The sequence below is a fragment of the Delphinapterus leucas genome, chromosome X, assembly GCF_059928025.1.
Source record: "Delphinapterus leucas isolate spDelLeu-1000000601 "Yukka" chromosome X, BTC_Dleu_Yukka2, whole genome shotgun sequence".
Taxonomy (NCBI): Eukaryota; Metazoa; Chordata; class Mammalia; order Artiodactyla; family Monodontidae; genus Delphinapterus; species Delphinapterus leucas.
The window spans coordinates 75,001,609-75,019,553 of record NC_143150.1 but is presented as its reverse complement, the minus strand read 5'-3'; the positions used below and the strand labels follow the sequence as shown (position 1 = coordinate 75,019,553).

The 17,945-nt window shown below is 35.7% G+C and overlaps 1 protein-coding gene across 1 annotated transcript in view; it reads right to left on the bottom strand.

Annotated features, from left to right (window-relative positions):
- Positions 1–17,945, bottom strand: part of OPHN1 (oligophrenin 1) — a 684,959-nt gene that overhangs the window by 19,638 nt on the left and 647,376 nt on the right. Inside the window, exon 26 of the mRNA XM_022561083.3 lies at positions 1–17,945. This exon is cut by the window's left edge and continues 19,638 nt beyond it; it is cut by the window's right edge and continues 27,383 nt beyond it. The gene's annotated coding sequence lies outside the window, so the exon portion shown is untranslated.

The following is a 17,945-nucleotide window of genomic DNA, read 5'->3' as shown; positions in this document are numbered from 1 at the left end:
GACCAAGGCAAAATGAAGCAAAACAAGGCTCTGTCATAATTTTGTCTGAGACAAAATCAAGGTGACTGTGTCACCTATAACATACCCAATCATAAAATTGCCCCCCATATTTTCAGTAACATTTAAAGCAAACCTCCACTTTCTTTGACCCTCTCCAAAATCACACAAAAAGCCCAAATCTTATAATAGTTTCTTTCTAAGATATTCTTACTGGGATATTCCATGGTTCTACATGGTGTGTGTTCTCTCTTGCTGCAATGAGTAAAAAACCCAACTTGTTTAACTACAAGGTGTCCCTGGTGGTCTTCAGTTGAAGTGCATTGACAGAATTTGAGGCACCAATAAAGATTTCCCTGAGATACTCATTCCCTTGGACTGAGAATTTTAGTATTGATATATAACAATCTGCACATTTGAGATCACTTGTGTCTCTATCGGAACAAGGTTCCAAATGATGTTGACTGAGCGATAAATCCATGCTAAATTGGACTCCACTATTTCACTGAAGCCTTTCAACATTGGGTTTATTTTGTTTTCCTAGGAATAAGTCCCTCTTTGAGATTTTGGTTATTGATTAGATTTGTATTGTTCTTTTGTGAAATATTTTCTAGCATCTAACATCTGTTTGTCTAATGCCCCCTTTTCTGTCTGTATTCTTGTCTAGTGTCTTGATTGTTGCTTGCTTATAAGAGGAAAATTCTATAGGGAGAGGAGGAGTACTGGTCCAATAAGTCTGTCCTCATGCTAGCCTTAGGGCTGAGAAGTTCAGAACTTTTTTTTTTCCTCAAACCAGTGTCCTTTGGACAAACTTTACCCCAGGCCATCATTTCAAAACCTTACAAGGATTTCTTCAGTCTTGTTTTTGTGTCCTTGAGAATTTCTGGTATTTAGTTCAGTCTGTCCAAAATCGGGACGTTTTGTCCAGCCCTTGATCAATAACTACTGGTCATTGACCAAGCTCTGGATACACAGGTCATACAAGTACCTTCTTATGGACCTGGTGTAGTTCTTGTGGAGCCTTTTCCATCGAAAACTGCACCTCCTTCAGGCCAAACACCTGCTTCCTTTGTGTTCTAACTAGAATGCTAATATGCATATCTTGCAATCTGGTACAATCTCACCAAGGAAAATTTGGAATTACAGTGCTCACTTTGGGAGAAATTTGATATAGACAAATGTTCTTTGAAAGATGCCTTAAAACAAAAAGGAAACCAAACTCTGAGTGTCCAATAGTCTACTTTCTTTAATTGGTATGAAGGGGTTTCTAAATGCAATTCAGACTCAAATATTGCTTCCCTAAAACATTATTTAGCTAAAGCTATTGCAAAATATGAGTAGCTGTCTCCTAAATAGTACTTAGGATTAGATTCTGATGTTGACATTCCTAATGTTTTTTCCACTTTCTTGTTGATTATTGCAGATATGATATGTAAACAAAAATTTGACTGGAAAGTCATCCCGTTACATGAACTTCAACATTCGGCTTAACATTTTAAAGAAAACTTACATACCAGAAATAAAAAAATTCATGAGAAATGTGTTTGTCTAAAAGATAGGTCATTTTGTCTAGCAGGGGGAAATATCTCCTTCATTTCTATATGTTGGGCGTTAATAATTGCAGGCTTTTTAGTTATATAACTTCATAAAATTCTCAAGAACCCAAATTATATCAAAATTTGTATGATTCTCTATTATGTGTACATGTCAAAAATATCTTTTTCTACATCTAAACTTTCTTCTCTTACTTTACAGAGAAAACATAGCTATTTGTCTAAATCCGGCTCCTTCTCATTTTTCTGTATCATTTTCTCTCCTCTTTCCCTCTCTTATGAGACTTTAAAAATTAACTAATTAAAATTATTTAATTGTTATGTACATAGTCTAGGAATATTTAGTTCAGATAAGCAATAAACTTGTCAAAGGAAAGAAAAATTATTAACAAAACGATTATGCTTCTTTGTGGACAATAAAAAGTATATTTTTATATAATAACCATTTTAACTATAGATATTAAGTAATATGAAGAGGCTTCAATTTCAAGATATAAGATAAGCTTTCACATGATTCTGCTATCAACAATTAGGTTACCAAAAGTAAAATGTTACCATAAAATTTTGGTTTGTTCAGAACCAAGGTTAAATTTCTCATGATTTAAACTTCCTAAATAGCCTGCACCTAGTTTTATGAGTTAAATAATATTTCATCATTTCCATAACTTCTTTAAAAATAAAAATTATATTTATAAAATTGTATTTAACTAAAAATAATTGTAATGGATGTCATTTAAAGGGTTTAATTTTTAAAAGCTACAATTAATAAAAGATTTAATGCATTAACTAAACTGTAATTTCTAGATTAATTAACTTTACTAAGTTAATTAGCAAATAATCTCTAAATGCTTGAACGGTTTCTAAAGAGAAAAAAATACAAAAACACTGGTTACTGAACTTAAATTTTATTTTTCTCCATTTCTTAAAATGTCAGTAGATTAACAAAATATGCAAATGGTTTTAGATAATACTGTGTATATATCTGTTCTCAAATTTTGTGAACAATATAAGATAAATGTAGATGGAAAAAGTAACTGGAGGATTTTTAACTTTCTGTCCTCTAGGGTTTTTTGTGTCTCGAGAAAAAAGAGCAAATTGTTTAGTTTAATTAGAGATGTTAATAAATGTAAACAATTGTACTAGGTACAGTAATTGCATTTAGAGGTATGTGAACAGAATAAGAGATGTGATTTTCTGTTTAGTACAAAAGTTATTAAAGATCATTCAAATGATAAATTTAAGATGACATATATTACTTGAAGTAGACCAACTAATTAGTTAAAATTTAAAGCTATACTTAAAGCTTTACACTATTACTTTATGTGTTTGTTCTTATAACAGTGTATGCCTAAATGCATATAAATAAAGTTATATTCATAGAGCCTTTACTACAATTTGTTAAATAATGTATCAAAGGAAGAAAATTATAATTTGGATTTTTCCTCTAAAATGCCCAAATTAGTAGAGGTTCCTTTTTGTCACCAAATTTTTCTGTTAACTCTCAGTGCTTTGAGCATAGTCTTAAATCATTCTATTAGATATTCCCTTGGATACAACTGACTTAGTTTCATTTGTTCATTTTTAAAAATGTCATCACACACCTAAATTCACTCAAAATATAGACTGCTCCCAGAAATTAAATCATCTTAGATGATTAAATAATTGCCCTTACCCAAACCTGTCAGCTGGAAGAAAGTAAAAGCAAATATTTATATTGATAGCAGATGTGCTTTTGGGGTAATCCACCAATTTGGGATGATTTGGTAACAAAGAGGTTTTTAACCTTGATAAAAACCTAAGGAAAAAAGGATGACAATTTGAAGAACTTCTAGATACTTTGCTGTTACCTAAGGACATTGCTATAATAAATAAAAGGTCATTCAAAGTACAAAGATTCAGAATATTATGGTAATGCTTCAGAGGACCACTATGCTAAACAAGTAGCATTAACCAAGATAATTGCTCCTGTAATCACACAGAAAAGAGAGACCTTGGAAAAATTCAAAGAGGCTGTATATTAATGGTCAGAGACAAGTCCCTGATTTAGAGAAAATGAAATGAGAAAAGTCAGGATTCTCTTTGCACAAAGATAATAATTGGCACTCTCAGGATGGCCAACTGATAGCATTAAATAATTTAAAATGGAATTTAGTAAAAATGCTTCATGTCATTACTTATAATAGGAGAGATAAACTGGCAACACATTAAACCATCATTGGTGTGGCAATGTTAGAGTTATTGCCAAGGAAGACCCAAAATGTGTCCTACATGCCAACAACTCAATCCTGGCAAAACTGGAAAGGTGGGACACGGACAGAAACCAAAGCCTCAAAGGCCCTTTAAACACCTCCAAATGGATTTCATACAAATGCTTTCTGCAATAGGTTATGAATATATTGCAGTTGTTTTTTGTTTATTTTTAGGGTGGGTTAAAGCTTTTCCTTACTGGAGAGCTACAACCCTGTGAACAGCTCCCCAACCCCAACAAATCTTCTTGATTTCCTTTTTCCAATGCAGGGAATTCCCATTTAGCTACATCAGAGATATTCATTTTACTGAACTGTTATCAGGAAAATCTGTAAAATTTTAACTTTTACCCAGAATAGTCACCGGCCTTTTCTTCCACTGTCATTAGGAAAAATAGAGGACTAACAGAATTCTAAAACTAAAATTAAAGACATTCTCAGAAATCCTTGAAATCTCATATCCTAAAGTATTGCCCTTATCTTTAATGTGTAGAAGATCAACCCCCTCTGGGATCTGCAGGTTATCTCCTTATAAAATAACAATAGGCCACCCCATGAATTTTATATTGCAAGCAGATGTGATTAATTACTTCAAGGGACTCATGTGATACCTCCAGCTTTATCATCAACAAGTATGAGCTCCATTTCCAAAACATGCATGAAAATAAGCCTCTACATGATCTTCAACCTTGAGATGTAATCTTTTGGAAAAGACACCAGAAAAAAAACTGCCCTAGAGGCTTGATGAAAAGGGCCTTACCAGATACTGTTAACAACTGACACAGAATTAAAACTTTAAGGTGTAGATTCTTACATTCATATTTCCAGGTCAAAATACCTACATTCCTTCTTCCTGACTGACTACTGAATGTCTATTCTATCTAGAAATCTAAACAGGCTTATTAGAAATCCCCTGGGACCTACTGACTTCAGAGAGGGACAGCTTCCCTCTGTTCCCTGGTCCTAAACAGTGGAACAGTATTACTTTTCTGATACTTCAACACTCTTTCCTGTCTCTTTACTCTACTACTAATCTGGCCTATTAATCCACTTTGATAGATTAATTAATGAAAACACTAAGATTATCTCCCTTATCTGTATCCTATTATTTCTGACCCTTATGGTCTCCAATCATTTAAGAGAAAGCAAAACTCATATATTTTCCCCATATGATAGCTGCTGATCTAAATCTAACAGGTTGCTGGCCCTGTCTCCTCTCACCTGACTCTCCTGACAAAAAATTAATAGCTGTTCCTTTAAATCTTTCAAAAGACAACTTCCTTTTAACAAGCCCCTTCAGTACTTGACTCTCCCTCACACCATTAATCCCAAACTTCAGTCTTATAAAAATTAAACTTTGACCTCATGTCAGCAAAATGTGGAGGTCATTACAATCCTATCATCAAGGCTTAGTCAATCAGAAATGGGCTTACATATTGGGGGGCTATCTTGGCTATAATAATCATTTTGTTCTCTTCAGAGGCACTTCAGTTTGCTTTACAGAAATGGTTTGATTCCACTCAAATAATCTGTGCATCTCAAGGAACAAAAATTCATTCATCCCTATTATAATAATTTATACTTATGCTCTCAATACAAACTGTGCTCCACTAGGATACTATTTCTTACATGGATATCAGGCATATACCTGCCTACTGCACACTAACTTAACTCCAAATTGTTAGAGATTCCCAGATATTTAAAACTATCAGCCCTCCAGTAAATCATGTTTCATTTAATATTTTGGCCAGACACCTTCAAAATAAAATAAACATAGATTATTCTAGAAAACTTTCAAGAGGGATAATTGATTTCCTCCTCATGTGAGCTGTAATTTCCACAATGGGAATAATACAATTAGAAAAGTTTGTCCAAAACTTGTTTTCAACTTTAGCAGAAGTCATTAAATGATACTATTTCTTCTCTGGCGGTCAAACAAATTATAAATCCATTAACTGGAGTTATCATGCACAGTGGTACACTCTTTGATTTCCTCTTATCTAGCCAAGGGAGAGTTTGTGTTATAACAAATCTTTATTGTTGCATCTATGTAAATACTAAGGACAAGTAGAACAGTCTGTGACTAGGCTAAAAGAAAAAGCTCTTGGCACTCTAAAACAGACCCTGCTGAATTCTGGGATATGTTTTCATTGCCTGGGTCCTTTATAATCTAGATTCTTGCTTCAAGATCTGTTAAAAGTACTAATAACCATTTTATTTCTGACAAATGACTGTGTTATATGGCTTATATATCCTGTCTAGAGTCTTAAATGCTACTAAGCAGCCATAGGCATGTCCAATGGGTCAAAAACTCATGCCATGACAGAAGAAGATGAAAGATTAACTCTGGTTCAACTAGCTGTGACATTTAATGGACACTCTTCTAATCTTAATCAAGAAAATATTGGTAATTGTGAAAAGCTGGATATCGTGGATTAATGTCCTGCAGCCTGACATCAAGTGTCTTTAGCTATAAGGAGGAGGCTGAAAAAGAAAATGAGTCCCTGACTTCAAGAACTGATTTGGTATTCACAGCTAGACCTCAATATTATTAACAAGCTAGTCTGACATCATAACTAGGTCATTTTGTCCCCCTGTTGGATATAATGTCAAAGAATGCAACCTCAGATAAAGTTATTCTTAGACTACAGTAAAATAAAACAAAACAAGGCCATGTCATAATTTTGTTTAAGCACAGACTAAAACAAAGTCATAAAATTGCCCCCAATTTCTGACAGTATCTAATCTAGAACAACACTCTACTTCCTTCAACCTTCCCCAAAAAAGAACAAATCCTATAATAGGTTATTTCTAGCACCCTCTTAGTGAGAGGGAACCTCATGATTCCTCACAATGTGTATCCTCCCTAACTCCAAGGAGTAATAAAACCCAACTTGTTTAACTACAGATGTGTTCCTGGTGGCCTTTGGCTAAAGGTCATTAACATCACATAGTAGTTGCTCAATGAAAAATAAATGAATTACTCATACAATATGTCTCTTATCCCACTTGCTTTATGAAAGATGACTTTGGAATTGCCAAATCCAGTGTTTTTTCTCAGATTAAATCCTCTGCAACTAACTGTAGCCTTTTACACACTTGACTGCTCTCTATCACCCACCTGAGCACCAATAAAGAGGATTGCCTCTCCTTGTTCTCTTCTTACCTTTCTGATTTCTTCACTGCTTTCTCTTCTCAACCCGTTCTCAAATTTTGGACATCCATAATATTCTACACACTCCCTAGGTGATTTCATTTACTCCTAGGACTTCTAATACCATCAATATATGAGTGATTTCAAAATCTCTATTTTTTACCAATATTTTTCCCTGCCTGCCCATTAACTCCAACTGTGGGGAGTGGGACAAGATGATGGAGTAGGAAGACCCTGGGCTGCCTCCTCCCACAGACACACTAAAATTACAACTACATATAGATGAACTATCTCTGAGAATGACCTAAAGTTTTCTGCAACTAAGGATAAAAAGAAAAAGCCACACTGAGACAGATAGGAGCAAAAGAGACACAGTCTGTCCAGGACTCATACCTCCAGTGCTGCAAACCACAGATAGGAGGAATATCACAGCCTCAGAGGTCTTCCCTGAGGAGCGAGGGCTTCAAATCCAACATTGGGTTTCCAAGCCCAGGGAACCTACACTGGGAAGATGAGCCCCCATAATATCTGGCTTTGAATACCAGCAAGGCCTATGTCTAAAAGATCCCAAAGATTATATGAAACTGAGGATCCACTCTTACAGGGTACATGGAAAAACTCATTCACTCCGAGTCCCAACACAGAGGCAACAGTTAGAAAACAGCTTGAGTCATACATGAAGAAGATGGATTCACTAATTTTAGGGCATGTGCTCAAAGGGTAGAGATCTACTGGAACTTTCTCTGTTCACAGAGGAGCTAATGGGCACCATTTTTTTCTTTTTTTGGGTCACCCTCTACCTACATGGCCCAGGGTTGGCAGGTGTCATTTCTGACTTTTCCCATTGAATTTTCTAGCAATGCTTGCCCCACCACAGGTTCACCCATGGAACAACCCAGCTGGCAATACCCCAAAGCAGCATTCCCTGTATTGTCAAACCTCGTGAGAGCCTTTGGCCAGCATCGTCATCCCCCAAAAGTGGTTACAACTGCTTCAGACCAAGTAGGTGCCTGGTGCCCCTTGCCAACACCAGAGCCCTTCCAAAGCATTCCCCTACCCTGCCAGACCTGTTAGGTGACCTCAGCTAGCACTGGTGTGCTCCCAAAGCAGCTCCCAGGGGCCAGTCATGAAAAGCAGAATGCCCACAACAATTTCAGCCAGACCTTATCACCAACCACACCAGGGGCCAGGCCCACACATTAGCATGGCTGCAGCAATCATGGCCCATCCACAAAAAAGGGCACATGCAGCACATGTGCATGTGCAGCACACTTTGGGTGCACCTGGATCTGGCAACCAGGGAGGAGCACACTACTGCACCCCACAGGATACCTTCTACAAAAATCCACTGTTTGAAGAATGGGAGGGAGGAACTAAGATGGTGGAGTAGAAGAATGTGTTCTCACTCCCTCTTGTGAGAACACCAGAATCACAACTAGCTGCTGGACAATCATCGACAGGAAGACACTGGAACTCACCAAAAAAGATACCCCACATCCAAAGACAAAGGAGAAGCCACAGTGAGATGGTAGGAGGGGCGCCATCACAGTAAAATTAAATCCCATCACTGGTGGGTGGGTGACTCACAGACTGGCAAACACTTATACCACAGAACTCCACTCACTGGAGTGAAGGTTCTGAGCTCCACGTCAGGCTTCCCAACCTGGTCTGGAAACGGGAGGAGGAATTCCTAAAGAATCAGAAGTTAAAGCCTAGTGGGAATTGATTGCAGGACTTCAACAGGACTGGGGGAAACAGAGACTCCACTCTTGGATGGCACACACAAACTAGTGTGTGCATCGGGACCCAGGGGAAGGAGCAGTGACCCCAGGGGAGACTGAACCAGACCTAAATGCTAGTGTTGAAGCATCTCCTGCAGAAGCAGGGGGTGGCTCTGTTTCACCATGGGGACAAGGACACTAGCAGCAGAAGTTCTTGGAAGTACTCCTTGGCATGAGCCCTCCCAGAGTTTGTCATTAGTCCCACCAAAGAGCCCAGGTAGGCTCCAGTGTTGGGTTGCCTCAGGCCAAACAACCAACAGGGAGGGAACCCAGCACCACATCAACAGTCAAGTGGATTAAATTTTTACTGAGCTCTGCCCACCAGAGCCACAGTCAGCTGTATCCACCACCAGACACTCCCATCAAGCCTCTTAGATAGCCTCATCCACCAGAGGGCAGACAGCAGAAGCAAGAAGAACTACAATCCTGCAGCCTGTGGAACAAAAACCACATTCACAGAAAGATAGACAAGATGAAAAGGCAGAGGGCTATATACCAGGTGAAGGAACAAGATAAAACCCCAGAAAAACAACTAAACTAAGTGGAGATAGGCAACCTTCCAGAAAAACAATTCAAAATAATGATAGTGAAGATGATCCAGGATTTCTGAAAAAGAATGGAGGCAAAGATCAAGAAGATGCAAGAAATGTTTAACAAAGACATAGAAGAATTAAAGAACAAACAAACAGAGATGAACAATACAATAACTGAAATGAAAACTACACTAGAAGGAATCAATAGCAGAATAACTGAGGCAGAAGAATGGATAGGTGACCTGGAAGACAGAATGGTGGAATTCACTGTTGCAGAACAGACTAAAGGAAAAAAAACTGAAAGGAAATGAAGACAGCTTAAGAGACCTCTGGGACAACATTAAACACAACAATATTTGCATTATAGGGGTCCCAGAAGGAGAAGAGAGAGAGAAAGGACCAGAGAAAATATTTCAAGTGATTATAGATGAAAACTTCCCTAACATGGGAAAGGAAATAGCCACCCAAGTTCAGGAAGTACAGCAAGTCCCAGACAGGATAAACCCAAGGAGAAACATGCCGAGACACATAGTAAACAAATTGGCAAAACTTAAAAACAAAGAAAAATTATTGAAAGCAGCAAGGGAAAAATGCCAAATAACATACAAGGGAACAACCATAAGGTTAACAGCTGATTTCTCAGCAGAAACTCTACAAGCCATAAGAGAGTGGAATGATATACTTAAAGTGATGAAAGGGAAGAAACTACAACCAAAATTACTCTACACAGCAAGGATCTCATTCAGATTCGATGGAGAAATCAAAAGCTTTACAGACAAGCAAAAGCTAAGAGAATTCAGCACCACCAAACGAGCTCTACAACAAATGCTAAAGAAACTTCTCTAAGTGGGAAACACAAGCAAAGAAAAGGACCTACAAAAACAAACACAAATCAATTAAGAAAATGGTCATAGGAACATATATATCAATAATTACCTTAAACGTGAATGGATTAAATGCTCCAACCAAAAGACACACTCTTGCTGAAAAGATACAAAAACAAGACCCATATATATGCTGTCTACAAGAGACCCACTTCAGACCTAGGGACACATACAGACTGAAAGTGAGGGAATGGAAAAAGATATTCCATGCAAATGGAAATCGAAAGAAAGCTGGAGTAGCTATACTCATATCAGGTAAAATAGACTTTAAAATAAAGAAGGTTACAAGAGACAAGGAACGACACTACATAATGATCAAGGGATCAATCCAAGAAGAAGATATAACAATTATAAATATATATGCACCCAACATAGGAGCACCTCAATACATAAGGCAAGTGCTAACAGGTATAAAAGAGGAAATCGACAGTAACACAATAATGGGGGGAACTTTAACACCTCAGTTACACCAATGGACAGATCATCCGAAATGAAAATAAATAAGGAAACAGAAGTTTTAAATGACACAATAGACCGGATAGATTTAGTTGATATTTATAGGACATTCCATCCAAAAACAGCAGATTACACTTTCTTCTCAAGTGCACACGGAACATTCTCCAGGATAGATCACACCTTGGTTCACAAATCAAGCCTCAGTAAACTTAAAAAAATTGAAATCATATGAAGCATCTTTTCTGAGCACAACACTATGGTATTAGAAATGAATTACAGGGGAAAAAAATGTAAAACACACAAACACATGGAGGCTAAACAATACGTTACTAAACAACCAAGAGATCACGGAAGAAATCAAAGAGGAAATCAAAAAATACCTAGAGACAAATGACAATGAAAAAACGATGATCCAAAACCTATGGCATGCCACAAAAGCAGTTCTAAGAGGGAAGTTTATAGCTATACAAGCCTACCTCAAGAAACAAGAAAAATATCAAGTAAACAATCTAATGTTACACTTAAAACAACTAGAGGAAGAAGAACAAACAAAACCCAAAGTTAGCAGAAGGAAAGAAATCATAATGATCAGAGCAGAAATAAATGAAATAGAAAAAAAAGAAGGCAATAGCAAAGATCAATAAAACTAAAAGCTGGTTCTTTGAGAAGATAAAGAAAATTGATAAGCCATTAGCCAGACTCATCAATAAAAAGAGGGAAAGGACTCAAATCAATAAAATTAGAAATGAAAAAGGAGAAGTTACAAGAGACACCACAGAAAAACAAAGCATCCTAAGAAACTACAACAAGCAACTCTCTGCCAATAAAATGTACAACCTGAAAGAAATGGACAAATTCTTAGAAAGGTATAACCTTCCAAGACTGAACCAGGAAGAAACAGAAAATATGAACAGAACAATCACAAGTAATGAAATTGAAACTGATTAAAAATCTTCCAACAAACAAAAGTCCAGGACCAGATGGCTTCACAGGGTAATTCTATCAAACATTTAGAGAAGAGCTAACACCCATCCTTCTCAAACTCTTCAAATAATTGCAGAGGAAGGAACACTCCCAAACTCATTCTATGAGGCCAGCATCACCCTGACACCAAAACCAGACAAAGATACTACAAAGAAAATTACAGACCAATATCACTGATGAATATAGATGTAAAAATCCTCAAAAAAATACTAGCAAACAGAATCCAGCAACACATTAAAAGGATCATACACCATGATCAAGTGGGATTTATCCCAGCGATGCAAGGATTCTTCAATATACAGAAATCAATCAATGTGAAATACCATGTTAACAAATTGAAGAATAAAAACCATATGATCATCTCAATAGATGCAGAAAAAGCTTTTGACAAAATTCAACACCATTTATGATAAAAACACTCCAGAAAGTGGGCATAGAGGGAACCTACCTCAACATAATAAAGGCCATATATGACAAACCCACAGCAAACATCATTCTCAATGGTGAAAAACTGAAAGAATTTCCTCTAAGATCAGGAATGAGAAAAGGATGCCCACTCTCATCACTATTATTCAACAAAATTTTGGAAGTCCTAGCCATGGCAATCAGAGAAGAAAAAGAAATAAAAGGAATACAAATTAGAAAAGAAGAAATAAAACTGTCACTGTTTGCAGATGACATGATACTATACATACAGTATCCTAAAAATGCCACCAGAAAACTCCTAGAGCTAATCAAAGAATTTGGTGAAGTTTCAGGACACAAAATTAATGCACAGAAATCTCTTGTATTCCTATACATTAATGATGAAAAATCTGAAATAGAAATTATGGAAACACTTCCGTTTACCATTGCAACAAAAAGAATAAAATACCTCGGAATAAACCTACCTAGGGAGACAAAAGACCTGTATGCAGAAAACTATAAGACACTGATGAAAAAATGAAAGATGATACCAACAGTTGGAGAGATATACCATGTTCTTGGATTGGAAGAATCAATATTGTGAAAATGACTATACTACCCAAAGCAATGTACAGATTCAATGCAATCCCTATCATATTACCAGTGGCATTTTTACAGAACTAGAACAAATCATGTTAAAATTCATAGAGACACAAAAGACCCCTAACAGCCAAAGCAGTCTTGAGGGTAAAAACTGGAGCTGGAGGAATCAGACTCCCTGACTTCAGATTATACTACAAAGCTGCAGTAATCAAAACATATGGTACTGGCACAAAAACAAAAACATAGATCAATGGAAAAAATAGAAAGCCCAGAGATAAACCCACGCACCTAGGTTCAACTAATCTATGATAAAGGAGGCAAAGATATACAAATAAAAGACAGTATCTTCAATAAGTGGTGCTGGGAAAACTGGACAGCTACATGTAAAAGAATGAAATTAGAACACTCCCTAACACCATACACAAAAATAAACTCAAAATGGATTCGAGACCTAAAGTAGACCAGACACTATAAAACTCCTAGAGGAAAATATAGGAAGAACACTCTTTGAGATAAATAACAGGAAGATCTTTTTTGATCCACATTGTAGAGTAATGGAAATAAAAACAAAAATAAACAAATGGGACCTGATGAAACTTCAAAGCTTTTGCACAGCAAAGGAAACCATAAACAAGATGAAAAGACAACCCTCAGAATGGGAGAAAATATTTGCAAACGAATCAATGGACAAAGGATTAATCTCCAAAATATATAAACATCTCATGCAGCTCAATATTAAAGAAACAAACAACCCAATCCAAAAGTGGCAGAAGAACTAAATAGACATTTCTCCAAAGAAGACACACAGATGGCCAAGAAGCACATCAAACGCTGCTCAACATCACTAATTATTAGAGAAATGCAAATCAAAAGTACAATGAGGTATCACCTCACACCATTTAGAATGGACATCATCAGAAAATCTACAAACAACAAATGCTGGAGAGGGTGTGAAAAAAGGGAATCTTCTTGCACTGTTGGTGGGAATGTAAATTTATACAGTCACTATGGAGAACAGTATGGAGGTTCCTTAACAAACTAAAAATAGAATTACCATATGATCCAGCAATCCCACTACTGGGCATATACCCAGAGAAAAACATATTTCAAAAAGACACACGCACCCCAGTGTTCATTGCAGCACTATTTACAATAGCCAGGTCATGGAACAAGCTTAATGCCCATCAACAGATGAATGGATAAAGAAGATGTGGTACATATATATACAATGGAATATTACTCAGCCATAAAAAGAAATGAAATTGAGTCATTTTTTGAGATGTGGATGGATCTCGAGACTGTCATACAGAGTGAAATAAGTCAGAAAGAGAAAAACAAATATTGTATATTAATGCATGTATGTGGAACCTAGAAAAATGGTACAGATGAACTGGTTTGCAGGGCAGATGTTTAGACACAGATGTAGAGAACAAACGTATGGACACCAAGGGGGGAATATGCGGTGGGGTGGGGATGGTGGTGTGCTGAATTGGACGATTGGGATTGACATGTATACAGTGATGTATATAAAATTGATGACTAATAAGAACCTACAGTATAAAAAAACAAACAAAAAACAAAAAAACAACTAATACTAAACTTTCATTGGGTTATTTGTATGGAAATATGTTAATATAAATGTTTCAGACACATGAAATTTCTAAAAATCTTATATGTTCTGGTATAATGTTATAAGTCATAATTCTAGTTTTTACTTTAAAATATATATCTCAGAAATAGCTAAATTTCCTTGTCAATTGCATTATTATGAACTTTCATCAAATCTTTAACCATGGTCATTTTTAGTCTTTTGTCATTTACAGACAGTTCTGGGTGTACTCTGATGCCTTTGCAAAAATATTTCTATAAAAGGGTTTCATCTTCAAGGAAGTCATGGAAAAGACTCTGACAAGTACAGGTTTCTGGTAACTGACTATACTGTTGAACTGAATGAATAAACATTTTCAGAACTCTAATGGAAAACTGATGAATTCATAAAAGTGCTAACAAAGGATGAAGATGAAAAAGAAATTAATTACATGGGACTGAGTGAAGTGTTGAGGATGACTATAATTTTTGTGACTTTCTTTTTGAATAAAAAAAATCCGACAAGGACTCAGAGGCAAAAATATACAAATCATTTTTCACTGCAAAGTAAAGGAGCTGTTACAGTGGAGGATTACTGGATTGAATGTCAATATTATGACATAGTATGAGTGTGTTTCGTGTTTGGTAATTGCAATCATTGTTGCTTTTTCTGTGGTTATCCATTTACAATGCTTGGTGTCAGTTTATTTACCTCTTGTAAAATTAAAATACAGTGTGTGTGTGTGAAAAAAAAAGAACGGGAGACATAGGTGATCTACTTAATACATAGACAAAAAACAAAGAGAGTTAGACAAAGTGAAGAGACAAAAGAATATGTTTCAAAAACAGTACAAGACAAAACCTAAGAAAAATAATGAAACAAAATGGAGATAAGAAATCTTCCAGATAAAAGTTCAAAGTAATGGTCATAAACATGCTCACCAGATTCAGAAGAAGAATGGAGGAACACAGTGAAAACTTCAACAAAGAGATAGAAAATATTAAAAAGAACAAATTAGAGCTGAAGTATATAAAAACTGAAATGAAAAACACTAGAGGGAACCAAGAGCAGATCAGATGATGCAGAAGAATGGATCAGTGACCTGGAAGACAGGGTAGTGGAAATCACCCAATAGTAACAGCAAAAAGAAAAAAAAAAAAAAGAGGATTAGGGACCTCTGTGACAATATCAAGTGTAGATTTGCACTATAAGTGTCTGAGAAAGAGAAGAGAGAGATAAAGGGACAGAAAAACTATTTGAAAAAATAATGGCTGAAACTTCTTTAATGTGGCAAAGGAAACAGACAGACATTCAAGTCCAGGAAGCACAGAGAGTCCCAAGCAAGATGATCCCAAAGAGACCCAAACCAAGATACTTTATAGTTAAAATGTAAAAAGTTAAAGATAAAGAGAGAATCTTAAAGGCAGCAAGAGAACAACTTGTTACATATAGGGGAGTTTCCATAAGACTATTACCTGACATTTCAGCAGAAACTTTACAGACCAGAGGGATAAGAATGACATATTCAAACTGCTGAAAGGAAAAAAAGATAAAACCAAGTATATTCTACCTGGCAAAATTATCATTCAGATTCGAAGGAGAGATTAAGCATTTTCCAGAAAAGCAAAAGCTAAAGGAGCTCATCATCATCATGAAACTGACCTTACAACAAGAGTTAAAGGGACTTCCTTTACTAGAAACATGATAATTGTCAAAGAAAATTATTGTACCAATAAATGCAAACATATAGTAAAGGTAGTGATGCAACCACCCCTATAGCTACTATGTTGGTTATAAGACAAAACTAGTAAAATCATTTATATCTACAATAATTAGTTAAAAGATACACAAAAAATGTTTTAAATACGATGCCAAAAGCATAAAACTTGTGTGTATGTTGGGGGGAGACATAGCACTTTTGGAACACACTCAAACTTAAGTGACCATCAACTTAAATTAGACTGCTATACACCGAGCTTGGCATATAAGAACTTCACAGTAATCATAAGCCAAAACCTGATAACTGACACACAAAAATAAAGAAAATGGAATGCAAACATAATACTAAAGAAAGTATTTAAATCACAAGGGAAGAGAACAAGAGAAGAAAGGAACAGAGAAGAACAACAAAAACAATCAGAAAAAAATAGCAAAATGGCAATAAGTACATACCTATCACTAATTACTTTAAATGTAAATGGATTAAACACTACAATAAAAATATATAGGGTGGCATAATAAATTTTTTAAAGACACATATATATGCTGTTTTGAGAAGAGACTCACTTCAGATCCAAAGATACACACAGACTGGAAGTGAGGGGATGGAAGAAGATACTCCATGCAAATGGAATGAAAAGAAAGCTGGGTGGCAATACTTACTTCAGACAATATAGATTTTAAAAGAAAGACTATAACAAGAGACAAATAAGGGAATAACATAATGATAAAGGGATCATTCCAACAAGATATAACACTTGTAAATGTATATGAACCCAACATTGGAGCATCTAAATACATAAGGCAAATATTGACAGACATTAAGGAAGAAATTGACAGTAACACAATAATAGGAAACTTTAATACCCCACTTACATCAAAGGACAGATCATCCAGATAGAAAATCAATAAGGAAACATTGGCCTTAAATGACACCTTAGATCAGATGGACATAATAGATATATACAGGATATTTCACAGCAAAACAAAAGGAAACATTCTTTTCAAGTGCACATGGAATATTCCCCAGGATAGATTACATGCCAGGCCACAAAACAAAAAGATCATTTTAAGATTTTTCAAAGATTGAAACCATATCAAGCATCTTTTCAGAGCACAATGCTCTCAGACTAGAAATCAACTACAGGAAAAACAGCGAAAAAACCAAACATGTGGAGTCTAAAAAACATGTTACTAGACAACCAATGAATCATTGAAAAAAATCAAAGAGGAAATAAAAAATATGGTGATAAAAAAGAAAATGGAAACACAATGTTCCAAAATCCAAGGGATGCAGCAAATGCAGTTTTAAGACAGAATTTTAAAGCAATACAGGCCTTCCACAGGAAGCAAGAAAAATCTCAAATAAACAACCTAACCCAAAATTCATGAAAGGAAGTAAATAATAAAGATCAGAGCAGAATAACTGAGATAGAGACTAACAACAACAAAAGAAAAAAAAACAGAAAAGATCAATGAAACTAAGAACTGGTTATTTGAAAAGAAACACAAAATTGATAAACCTTTAGCCAGATTCATCAAGAAAAAAGAGAGAGGAAACAAATAAAATCAGAAATGAAAGAGGAACAGCTACAACCAAAATCACAGACATACAAAAGATTACTAGAAATGTCTATGAACAATTATAAGCCAACAAATTGGACAACCTAGAAGAAATGGATAAATCCCTAGAGACATGTAATGTCCCCAACTTGATCAGGAATAAATAGAAAACTCTGAACAGACAAGTTACTGGCAGGGAAATTTAAAGAGTATTACCAAAATCTACCAACAAACAAAGGCCAGAACCAGATGGCTTCACAGGTGAAATCTACCAAATATTTAAAGAAAACTTAATACATATTCTTATAAAATTATTCCAAAAAACTGAAGAAGGAATGATTCCAAAATCATTCTATGAAGCAAGCATTACACTGATACCAAAACCAGACAAAGACTACAGAAAAAGGAAATTACAGGTTAATATCCCTGATGAACATAGGTGCAAAAGTTGTCAACAAAATATTAGCAAATGAAATGTA